This window comes from Salvelinus sp. IW2-2015, unplaced genomic scaffold (assembly GCF_002910315.2).
Source record: "Salvelinus sp. IW2-2015 unplaced genomic scaffold, ASM291031v2 Un_scaffold8899, whole genome shotgun sequence".
NCBI classification, from domain to species: domain Eukaryota; kingdom Metazoa; phylum Chordata; class Actinopteri; order Salmoniformes; family Salmonidae; genus Salvelinus; species Salvelinus sp. IW2-2015.
In genome coordinates, this window is record NW_019950158.1 from 1 (window position 1) to 8,947 (window position 8,947).

Sequence of the window (8,947 nt, forward strand, 5' to 3'; positions counted from 1 at the left end):
TGTAGTGTTGCTTGGAGGGGAAGATGTGTGCTGATAGAAGGTAGTGTTTGATAGTGTTGTCTTGGAGGGGAAGATGTGTGCTGATAGAAGTAGTGTTGTCCTTGGAGGGGAAGATGTGTGCTGATAGAAGGTAGTGTTGTCTTGGAGGGGAAGATGTGTGCTGATAGAAGGTAGTGTTGATAGTGTTGTCTTGGAGGGGAAGATGTGTGCTGATAGAAGGTAGTGTTGTCTTGGAGGGGAAGATGTGTGCTGATAGAAGGTTACATGTATATATCAGAGGGTTATGTCGTCACTAAGAACCACATTGTATAGTATATGACAGTCCCAGTAATGTCAACAGGATCTTGACTTGTTGAAGAATCCTTTGTTTTGCCGACTGCATTAGGAATGTATGATAGTTCACCTAAAGAAGTTCAAAGGTCAGACTGGAATGATCGCCCACCTGCACTGTGTTTTGACCATATATCATTTACTTCAGTTGTGATCAGCACATTGTTTTTGCTCTATTGTATATTGTATTGGTAAGCATATTGGTTAATGGTTTACCAATGCTTTTAGGGACACTTTAATCTTAAAAGAAGCTAAGTCTGAATGTAATGTTTTAATTCACTTACAAAACAAGCTGTGCTCTATTTAAMCAATAAGGCCAGAGGGGGTGTGGTATGTGGCCAATATATCACGGCTAAGGGCTGTTCTAAAGCACGACGCAACGTGGAGTGCCTGAATCCAGCCCTTAGCCGTGGTATATTGGCCCTATACCACAAACCCCCGAAGTGTGTTATTGCTATTATAAACTGGTTACCAACGTAATTAGAGCAGTAAAAATACATGTTTTGTCATAACCGTGGTATACGGTCTGATATACCACGGCTGTTAGCCAATCAGCATTCAGGGCTCGAACCACCCAGTTTTTAATTTCAATTATGCAACTGATTGTAATGACCACTGCGTTGAGAAACTTGTGGGGCATAGACCAAAAACAATGTCCCAATTTTACCAAGAGCCTCATATTGTGAGGWAGATTTCAATATCCACCATTAGAGGGCAGTGTTTGACAGCTTAGTGCACTGCACTGTATCCATACTAGGCTAATGCAGTGATGCTGATCAGCCAATCAGAGATGTTCATGCWGTGATCCTGGGGAACAGTGCAATACACTCTATATCCAAAACARAGAAAGAGAAGATGGTAAAAATGTATGTTTTAATGTAAGCTTTCTACTTACACTGTGGCTCCAATTGTTTTAGTTATTTATCACCGTACTTGCCTCTCACCACTTGCCAAACRGTCATTGTAAATAAACATGTCTTTGTGACTGACTCGCCTAATATAAACTCATTTTAAGTAAGGTTATGTAAATAAATCTCATCAGGAAGTGAATTATGTTTAATCTGAATGGAGYTCCATTCCCCAAGTATGTGTTGATAATTCTGTTATGCTTTTAATCTGATCATCTCAGAGCATGATTTGGGTATATGTACATAAGGTTCTAGATGTGTGTTCCATTTGTAAATGATGACATTTTTGCAGCTTTCACCGCCATGCCTATAGCTGCTTACCGTAGTATGGCTATGGGATATTGTAAGACGTTCCCTCAATGAAGGAACAGCACCACAAGGCAAATTAGCTTTGAGATGTTGCTTTGAACTCTGCCTGTGAACATATGGATGGCTCCAAATAAAAGCAGGAATATGATTGATTAATGGCAATTATAACTGCATGGTGTATAATTCATTTTAAATGTTTAAATCGAAGCGAATAAATAAAGATATTTAACATAAACTGTTTGTTTTTATTGAGACTTCACTCAAGTTTACACAAGCCTCTTAGTTGGTTGATTAAACATGACTGAATGATGTCAAGCTGTGTCCAGGAGTGGAACATCTGCTATCTAACATAGCAGGTCTTATTTAGTCAGTAGAGGGTTGCCAGGGCTGTTCAGCACTGAGACAGCACATTCAGTAATAACACTACCAGGGCTGTTCAGCACTGAGACAGAACATTCAGTAATAACACTACCAGGGCTGTTCAGCACTGGGACAGAACATTCAGTAAAAACACTACCAGGGCTGTTCAGCACTGAGACAGAACATTCAGTAATAACACTACCAGGGCTGTTCAGCACTGAGACAGCACATTCAGTAATAACACTACCAGGGCGTTCAGCACTGAGACAGAACATTCAGTAATAACACTACCAGGGCTGTTCAGCACTGAGACAGAACTTCAGTAATAACACTACCAGGGCTGTTCATTACTGGGACAGAACAATCAGTAATAACACTACCAGGGCTGTTCAGCACTGGGACAGCCCATTCAGTAATAACACTACCAGGGCTGTTCAGCACTGGGACAGCCCATTCAGTAATAACACTACCAGGCTGTTCAGCACTGGACAAGCCCATTCAGTAATAACACTACCAGGGTGTTCAGCAGTGGGACACCCATTCAGTAATAACACTACCAGGGCTGTTCAGCACTGGACACCCATTCAGTAATAACAATACGAGGGCTGTTCAGCACTGGACAGCCCAATTCAGTAATACACTACGAGGCTGTTCAGCACTGGGACAGCCCATCAGTAATAACACTACGAGGCTGTTCAGCACTGGGATAGCCATTCAGTAATAACACTACGAGGGCTGTTCAGCACTGGGACAGAACATTCAGTAATAACACTACGAGGGCTGTTCAGCACTGAGGCAGCCATTCAGTAATAACACTACCAGGGCTGTTCCGCACTGGGACAGAACATTCAGTAATAACACTACCAGGGCTGTTCAGCACTGGGACAGCCCATTCAGTAATAACACTACGAGGGCTGTTCAGCACTGAGACAGAACATTCAGTAATAACACTACCAGGGCTGTTCAGCACTGAGACAGAACATTCAGTAATAACACTACCAGGGCTGTTCAGCAGTGGGACAGCCCATTCAGTAATAACACTACCAGGGCTGTTCAGCACTGAGACAGAACATTCAGAATAACACTACGAGGGCTGTTCAGCACTGAGACAGAACATTCCAGTAATAACACTACCAGGGCTGTTCAGCACTGGGACAGCCCATTCATAATAACACTACCAGGGCTGTTCAGCACTGGGACAGAACATTCAGTAATAACCACTACCAGGGCTGTTCAGCACTGGGACAGAACATCCAGTAATAACACTACGAGGGCTGTTCAGCACTGAACAGAACATTCAGTAATAACACTACCAGGGCTGTTCACACTGAGACAGAACATTCAGTAATAACATTACCAGGGCTGTTCAGCACTGAGACAGAACATTCAGTAATAACACTACCAGGGCTGTTCAGCAGTGGACAGAACATTCAGTAAAACACTACCAGGGCTGTTCAGCACTGGGACATCCATTCAGTAATAACACTACCAGGGCTGTTCAGCACTAGGACAGCCCATTCAGTAATAACATTACCAGGCTGTTCAGCAACTGAGACAGAACATTCAGTAATAACACTACAGAGCTGTTCAGCACTGAGACAGAACATTCAGTAATAACACTACCAGGGCTGTTCAGCACTGAGACAGACCATTCAGTAATAACACTACCAGGGCTGTTCAGCACTGGGACAGCCATTCAGTAATAACACTACCAGGGCTGTTCAACGCGGGACAGCCCATTCAGTAATAACACTACCAGGGCTGTTCAGCACTGGGACAGAACATTCAGTAATAACACTACCAGGGCTGTTCAGCACTGGGACAGCCCATTCAGTAATAACACTACCAGGGCTGTTCAGCACTGGCGGACAGCCCCCATTCAGTAATAACACTACCAGGGCTGTTCAGCACTGGGACAGAACATTCAGTAATAACACTACCAGGGCTGTTCAGCACTGGGACAGAACATTCAGTAATAACACTACCAGGGCTGTTCAGCACTGAGACAGAACATTCAGTAATAACACTACCGGGGCTGTTCAGCACTGGACAGAACATTCAGTAATAACACTACGAGGGCTGTTCAGCACTGAGACAGCACATTCAGTAATAACACTACCAGGGCTGTTCAGCACTGGGACAGCCATTCAGTAATAAACTACCAGGGCTGTTAGCACTGAGACAGAACATTCAGTAATAACACTACCAGGCTGTTCAGCACTGAGACAGCCCATTCAGTAATAACACTACCAGGGCTGTTCAGCACTGAGACAGCCCATTCAGTAATAACCACTACAGGGCTGTTCAGCAGTGGGGACAGAACATTCAGTAATAACACTACCAGGCTGTCAGCACTGGACAGCCCATTCAGTAATAACACTACCAGGGCTGTTCAGCACTGGACAGCCCATTCAGTAATAACACTACCAGGGCTGTTCAGCACTGAGACAGCCATTCAGTAATACATACCAGGGCTGTTCAGCACTGAGACAGAACATTCAGTAATAACACTACAGGGCTGTTCAGCACTGGGACAGCCCATTCAGTAAAACACTACCAGGGCTGTTCAGCACTGGGACAGCCCATTCATAATAACACTACAGGGCTTCAGCCTGAGACAGAACATTCAGTAATAACACTACAGGCTGTTCAGCACTGAGACAGAACATTCAGTAATAACACTACCAGGGCTGTTCAGCACTCCCATGATGACGTCTGTACTGACAGTCCCATGTGACGGCTGTACTTCAGCCCATGTTGACGGCTGTACTGACAGGCCATGTGACGGCTGTACTGACAGTCCCATATTGACGGCTGTACTGACAGTCCCATGTTGACGGCTGTACTGACAGTCCCATGTTGACGGCTGTACTGGACGTCCCATGTTGACGGCTACTGACAGTCCCATAATGGTGGCTGTACTGACAGTCCATGATGACGGCTGTACTGACAATCCATGATGACAGCTGTACTGACAGTCCCACGATGACGGCTGTACTGACAGTCCATGATGACGTCTGTACTGACAGTACCATGATAATAGTGGTACTGACAGTCCCATGATGATAGTGGTATGACAGTCCCATGATGACGCCTGTACTGACAGTACCATAGATAATAGTGGTACTGACAGTCCCATGATGATAGTGGTATTGACAGTCCCACGATGACGGCTGACTGACAGTACCATGAGAATAGTGGTACTGACAGTACCATGATGATAGTGTACTGACAGTCCATGATGACGTCTGTACTGACAGTACAATGATAATAGTGGTACTGACAGTCCCATGATGATAGTGGTACTGACAGTCCATGATGACGGCTTACTGACAGTACATGATGATAGTGGTACTGACAGGCCCATGATGACGTCTGTACTGACAGTACCATGATGATAGTGGTACTGACAGTCCCATGATGGACGCTGTACTGACAGTCCCATGATGATAGGGGTACTGACAGTCCCATGATGACGGCTGTACTGACAGTCCATGATGACGTCTGTACTGACAGTACCATGATGATAGTGGTACTGACAGTCCCATGATGACGTCTGTACTGACAGTACCATGATAATAGTGGTACTGAAGTCCCATGATGATAGTGTATTGACAGTCCCTATATGACGTCTGTTACTGACACCATGATGATAGTGGTACTGACAGTCCCATGATGACGTCTGTACTGACATAACAGATGGAGGTATTTCAGTAGTAATGTCCAGACAGACAGGAAGGAACCGTACTAGCCCCGACAGATGGAGATTCGTCATGTAAAGCCTTTCAACAGCACCTTGCAGAACACACCCGTCAACAGCACCTTGCAGAACACACCCCCGTCAACAACACCTTGCAGAACACACCCCTTTCAACAACACCTTGCAGAACACACCCCTGTCAACAACACCTTACAGAACACACCCCTGTCAACACCACCTTGCAGAACACACCCGTCAACAGCACCTTTGCAGAACACCACCCGTCAACAGCACCTTGCAGAACACACCCGTCAACAACACCTTGCAGAACACACCCGTCAACAGCACCTTGCAGAACACACCCGTCAACAACACCTTGCAGAACACACCCCTGTCAACAGCAACCTTGCAGAACACACCCGTCACAACACCTTACAGAACACACCCCTGTCAACAGCACCTTGCAGAACACACCGTCAACAAACACCTTGCAGAACACACCCGTCAACAGCACCTTGCAGAACACACCGTCAACAACACCTTGCAGAAACACCCCTGTCAACAGTACCTTGGCAGAACACACCCGTCACAACACCTTACAGAACACACCCCTGTCAACAGCACCTTGCAGAACACACCAGTGTCAACAGCACCTTACAGAACACACCCTGTCAACAGCACCTTGCAGAACACACCAGTGTCAACAGCACCTTACAGAACACACCCCTGTCAAACAGCACCTTGCAGAACACACCCGTGTCAACAGCACCTTGCAGAACACACCCCTGTCAACAGCACCTTGCAGAACACACCCGTGTCAACAGCACCTTGCAGAACACACCCGTGTCAACAGCACCTTGCAGAAACACACCCGTGTCAACAGCACCTGCAGAACACACCCGTGTCAACAGCACCTTGCAGAACACACCCTGGAATGAAGAAATGAAGCAACCACGGCACGTCTCTTGGGACGCCGACAGTAGACGACGATGTCTGTTTGTTTTCCAGCTGTCAAGTCTCTGGTAAGTTCTGGACATTTGTTGCAGTAGCGACGGCCTAGTCCATGGTTCATAATCCATGTCACAGCATGACAACACACGTTCCCTGAAGGCACTGACATCCTTCTACGGCTACAGACTTCGTCTAAACTTAAAGGTATGTGTCATCAATTAAAGTGGTCTCTAATAACCCAGGACAGAAACAAGGTCTGTCATATGTCACATGTGGAACAGAAGAGTGATGTGGAAGCCGTGGCTTCATCTAATCTGTATGTGTCTGGAACAACTCAACGCTTTGCAAGAAAGCACACAAGATGCCCAATGTTCCTTTGAATCAATGATATGACTTACTGCTCTTTAAAGCTAAGAAAAATGTCCACACAGCTTCTAACTCAATCAGCCCTGCAGGACTCTAGAACTCTAGAACAAAAAGATGAACAACAACTATTGCACAACGTTGTTAAGAAGTATTTAAAGTAGTGTTTGCGGCACAGGCAATACTGACAGGAATGGTGAACAGTTGCCCAATGTGTTGTCTGACTTATACTCAGGTTACTGAAATGCTACAACGGGGTGGACACAGTGCATGGGAAAGTAAACTGAAAAACACAGTCAGAGAAATCCAAACACATCCCATACATCTCTGTTCAAAAACAGACCCTCTGAACCAACCCACTTGGTACACAAACACATTGACAACACATTGACTGATGAATGGACTGAGTCGCGTTCAAAAACAATTCATACAAGAGCAGGTTTTCAGTAAATACCCACACGGCAGTCATAGACACTGATTAACATGGATCTTGCATTATGAATACACAATAAAACATGATGCATTGCTGTTGTCCACATTTAGAAAATATTGTGTCTATAAACTTGCATTCAGTTAGTCTGTTGTGAACAGATCAGTTAGTTAGTCTGTTATGAACAGATCACCAGTTAGTCTGTTATAAACAGATCAGTAGTTAGTCTGTTATGAACGATCAGTCAGTTAGTCTGTTATGAACAGATCAGTCAGTTAGTCTGTTGATTAACAGATTCAGTCAGTAGTCTGTTATTAACAGATCAGTTAGTTAGTAGTCTGTTATGAACAGATCAGTCAGTTAGTCTGTATAAACAGATCAGCCAGTTAGTCTGCTATTAACAGATCAGTTAGTTAGTCTGTATGAACAGATCAGTCAGTTAGTCTGTTATGAACAGATCAGTTAGTTAGTCTGTTTATGAACAGATCAGTCAGTTAGTCTGTTATGAAACAGATCAGTTAGTTAGTCTGTTATGAACAGATCAGTCAGTTAGTCTGTTATAACAGATCAGTTAGTTAGTCTGTTATGAACAGATCAGTCAGTTAGTAGTCTGTTATAAACAGATCAGTTAGTTAGTCTGTTATGAACAGATCAGTCAGTAGGCTTGTTATAAACAGATCAGTCAGTTAGTCTGTTATGAACAGATCAGTCAGTTAGTAGTCTGTTATGACAGATCAGTCAGTTAGTCTGTTATGAACAGATCGAGTTAGTTAGTCTGTTATGAACAGATCAGTTAGTTAGTCTGTTATTAACAGATCAGTTAGTAGTCTGTTATGAACAGATCAGTCAGTTAGTAGTCTGTATTAACAGATCAGTCAGTTAGTAGTCTTAGAACAGATCAGTCATTCATACTCATCGGACAACACATTGGTCATTACACCACTGACTGTCTGTAGACCTGAACATGAACTGGGAGAGGGATTTAAATCCAGAGCTATTAGTAAATGATTCATTAAGATACAAGTAACCTGTGCAGTGTGTCGGAGTTAGATATTCTCTACGGACCAATGAGCGGTACAATACAGAGCAGAGCCTGGATTTCATATGGCTACAACAGAATACAGTTGTTTATCAGTTCTGGATTTCATATGGCTACAACAGAATACAGTGTTTTATTCAGTTCTGGATTTCATATGGCTACAACAGAATACAGTGTTTTATTCCGTTCTGGATTTCATATGGCTACAACAGAATACAGTTTTATTCAGTTCTGATTTCATATGGCTACAACAGAATACAGTGTTTTATTTCAGTTCTGGATTTCATATGGCTACAGCAGAATACAGTGTTTTATTCAGTTCTGGATTTCATATGGCTACAACAGAATACAGTGTTATTCAGTTCGGATTTCATATGGCTACCGCAGAATACAGTGTTTTATTCAGTTCTGGATTTCATCACTGTTGAACTTTCAGAGCATGAAATATTTTACCTCTCCAATGCTGAGTAGATTTGACAGAATTTTTGTGGTGAACGCTTGTGTGGACGTGCTGGCTGTGGGAAACAACGAAGAAACTGAGGAAAATGTGATTTTAC

At 43.8% G+C, this 8,947-nt stretch overlaps 1 long non-coding RNA gene across 1 annotated transcript; it reads left to right on the top strand.

Moving 5' to 3' along the window:
- The first annotated feature begins 10 nt into the window (after positions 1–10).
- Positions 11–1,782, top strand: LOC139027265 (uncharacterized). The gene is made up of 2 exons (XR_011479338.1): positions 11–53; positions 135–1,782. It is a non-coding gene; the product is annotated as an uncharacterized lncRNA (long non-coding RNA).
- The last annotated feature ends 7,165 nt before the right edge of the window (positions 1,783–8,947 follow it).